The sequence below is a fragment of the Alosa sapidissima genome, chromosome 19 (genome assembly GCF_018492685.1).
Source record: "Alosa sapidissima isolate fAloSap1 chromosome 19, fAloSap1.pri, whole genome shotgun sequence".
In the NCBI taxonomy this organism is placed as follows: domain Eukaryota; kingdom Metazoa; phylum Chordata; class Actinopteri; order Clupeiformes; family Clupeidae; genus Alosa; species Alosa sapidissima.
In genome coordinates, this window is record NC_055975.1 from 4,401,510 (window position 1) to 4,405,648 (window position 4,139).

Genomic DNA, 4,139 nt, shown 5'->3' on the forward strand with positions numbered 1-4,139 from the left:
TCAGTAGATGACAGTGTAATGTGTCATTTTAGGTCTTGAGGTGTCATTTGATTGTCTCAGCAGCAGTGCCATAGTTAATATGTTTCTCTTGCCTTTACTTGCTCCTGGCTGCTCTGTCTCGAGGTTTGGTTAGCATGGTTTTATATTGATTTATACTAACAACATACTTGTAGCTGTATTCAGAACTAAATTAACGACATGCTTCCCTTATGATATGCTAATACCTCTGTTATGTTGATGCTTTGAAGGAGCAGTTCTTTTTTATTTTTTTGTTTGTAACATTTCTACACTGTTGTCAATCATGGTGCTGGAGATAACAAACAGAAATAAACATGAAAAAAACATTATTCTTATGTAATTGCAATTGCTTTTCAGTTGTGCATATTGCTGTGTTTCCCCATCAAAATGAATGTTTTCTTTATGTGGGGGGGTTTGCATAAATTGATCAAAAACGGTCACTACTTGGCTTAATCAGTATACGCTTATTTTACCCATAGACTGACAGACTCTGCAGAGTACACTGAAGTTAGTGCTGTTTTCAAAAGTGTCACATGACCTGCTGGCTTGTGAGCCTTTGTGAGTTCCCTCAACCCTTGCTCTGTGAAAATGGGTCTTTTTTGGGTGGGTTGTCAGATTGCTGGGTTTTCCTGTGGTGAGCCAGAGTTCTTACACGTCTGTGGGAAATGGATTTGCCTTCTTTCCTGACTGCCCTCCATACAGTTGGCTGAATGCTGACCGGAAACCTTGCCGTCATCACTGGCCAATGAGAGTGGGGCCCTTCGAGCATGAAGTGATTATTGAATAAGCATGTCTAGCTGCTCAGTGTCAACACGGGATGCGATTCGCGGGCATAGTGGCAAATATTAAATCCTCTCGCTCAGGCACTGAGTCTCACTTGGCTTCACCGGAGCTGGACTCTTGGTGAAACAGAATAAACACTATGGATAAAGTGTACAAGGACACAGCGCTCACGTTAACATTGTGGCATCTACATCATCTGCTTCAGTGGAAATGGGGTTTTGTCTTTTGTCAGTACAATCTGATCACAAAGATTCATGCTTTTGAAAGAGAAATTCTTTTTTCCATGTGATGTTTTATTTCACAAAGGTTAACAGAATAACACTAGGAATATCTGGAATTGTTTTTACTGTGTTTTTGCTGATAATAGATGCCAATAAGTGCCACCAAGACTTTCTCTGAAATGTTTGTTGAAGCTTGTGTGATTTGTAGCACATGTGTATGGGCTGTTGTGTCCTACAGTATATATGGGTCTATTTTTGATGCAGAAAAAAGGGCTTTTGGAAGTAAGCACACTGTAGATTAGTGTTTTTCTGAATACTGTAACACCCTCCCCCACTTTCCTCAACACTAGCATGTTAACTAGAGCGTTGTGCTGGTATTGTGCCGTGCTATTTTTAGCTCCTTGCATGATGGTCCATTTGCCCCACAGAAAGGTATCAGCCTTGGGCCAAGTGTGCAGAGAAGAAGCACAAGACTTGAGTGAGGGCCTGACATGACATGACACATATACGGGGGATGCTGCAGGGGAGGTGTGTGTTGACCACAGCTCACCATACGTGTCAGACTAAAGAGTTAAGATGCCCCTATTCTATGCAGACAATACCAGCAGACAATTTTGACTTACTTGGAAAACTGTTAAAGCAAGTGCTGTCAAACCAGGAAGTCTCAGTAGGGAGATCCTCCCCCCCCAGACCCATAATAGTAAAGATGGGAAAGACTATGTTATTGGGCAGCCGTGGCCTAACTGGTTAGGGCTTCGGGCTTGAAACCAAAGGGTTGTTGGTGTGATCCCCGACCAGTAGGAAAAATGTGGGCGGGGGAAGAGGTTCAGCACTGCTCTCTCATGCCCACATTCATGGCTCAAGTGCCCTTGAGCAAGGCACCTAACCCTTCACTGTTGGAGCGCTTTGGGTTGCACTCTGTGCACGTTAAATGCGCTATACAAATAAAACTGACTTGACTTGACTTGACTTGACTTGACTTGACTTGTTCCCTGAGCGCCACTGTAGCAAGGCAGCTCACTGCTCCGGGTTAGTGTGTGCTTCACCTCATGTGTGTTCACTGTGTGCTCTGTGTGTTTCACTAATTCACGAATGGGATAAATGCAGAGACCAAATTCCTTGTGTATGCAAGTGTACTTGCCCTAAAAACCTGATTTACATTTACATCAGTTAAAGGTAAAGGGCTGACAGGTTCTGTGTCTGGTATTGTTTCACCTATTTGCTAGAGCTGCTAAGAGAAGGCCTACTTCTTTATTTGCCACATTATGGTTATAGCTAGCCTGGTGCCACCAGGCCCATTCTCTGAGTGTTATCTCAGTGACAAATATTAGCTGAGATACAGGTGGGCGGCCCTGGCTAGGTTATAGCAGCCAGATAAAAAAAAAAAAAACGCAGGATTGGTGTTACACAGTAGGTTCACGTGAAATTATTAAAGGAAATTCCGGTTTTTAGCACTTTGAGTCCCTTTTCTGGTTTGTTTTGGATGAACTAGAGTGGTGGAGGTCGGTAAGTTGCACAGTTTTGAAAACGCACGTTAAGGGTTGTTTTAGGACATGTTTGAGTAGCCTACTACAGTATGCCTGTTGGCAACCACTCAGAGTAGTCAAAGGCGATTCAAAACGAGTCAGAAAGGTCGAGACAGGACCAATCGTCAAAATTTCGGTGTCCACCCACCAGTTCATCCAAAACAAACCAGAAAAGGGACTTAAAGTGCTAAAAACCGGAATTTTCCTTTAAGATGAAGAACTTGCCAGTCATAACCTACAGTAAAGATTTCTTTCTTGCAATCTTTCGGACCATTTATTACTGTATAAGATTATACTCTACATCCTGTGTATTTTGTATTTCTAGTAACACTAATCACACACACACACACACACACACATACACACACACACACACACACACATACATCCTTCAAGGTAGCAAAGCACCACCTTCTCTGTAACTGATAGTTATTCCTTGGAGTCTCATTTACAAAACCAAACTTTGGGGAGTTGGCACTGACTTCAAACTTCAAAAAGGAGCAATGGAGATCATGGGCCACTGGTGTCCTGCATCCCAGGGTCACTCCCACCCACCCTCCATACACCAGCACTAGCACAGGCCTGCTCCAGCTGCACCACTGACAGGGATCTCAGGGTCCCAGCAGCACAGCCGAGCCACGGGTGGCCATGCCAGTGCCTGACTGCAACTCCAGACAGACGGTAGCCCTTTCTGTGATGTTGTAGACTCCCATTATCGTAAGGGCTGGCAGTCTGGGTGGCAGCCAAGCTTTCACGTTGCCTGCAGCTCTGTCTCTCTCTCTCCCCTGGAGAAGCTGCTGCTGGGGGGAAGAAAATGAAAATGTTGGCACGAGCTTGTCCCCATGGTCGTGAATGGAGAGGAGAGTGCAGGTGTGGTGTGTGGTGTGTTTCTCATCAACTATACCCAAAGGGCTGGCAGCATTCAGTGCTCTTCCTGTGTGTTATCACATTATTTATGAGATATATTCAAACACATCCCATGTTTTATTGAATTTGACATGCCTCTAATTACAGTTTTGAAAAAGTGCAGGGTGTGTACTGTTTTTGGGGGGGATGTTGGAAATAATTTAGAGTTATAGTGTCATGGTGTACACAGCTTCACAGACAGTCAAAATATTAACCTCACTTTGTATCTCTACAGTGTTCTATGATACCCAAAGATCATGAACCTCTAATACATATAGAAAAGCTAAATAATAAAGCTACTAGCCTAGACCTATAATAATGAGTAATGACAATGGTGTTAAAGGATTATAAAGAACACTCTTTCTGAATGAACCAACAAATAACCATATCTTAAGAGGCCTCCTTTGACCTTATTATTTTTTTTAACCCTATGCAACAGTATGATAACATATATTACTATTATATTATGTTTTAGTCATTTAGTCAAACTTTAATCATTTGGAGTTCAACCAATGAAATGCAACTAGCTATCCAAAGTCCCGGATCATCATGTCGCCTTAGATCTGCAGATTTACAGTCAGCTGTACAGTCATGCCCAGCTCAGGACAAATGGTCCCCTCACTGCACGGACATGCACCCTGACCTCCCTCTCACACCCGGCCCCACCCGAAAGGGTGCTGTGACA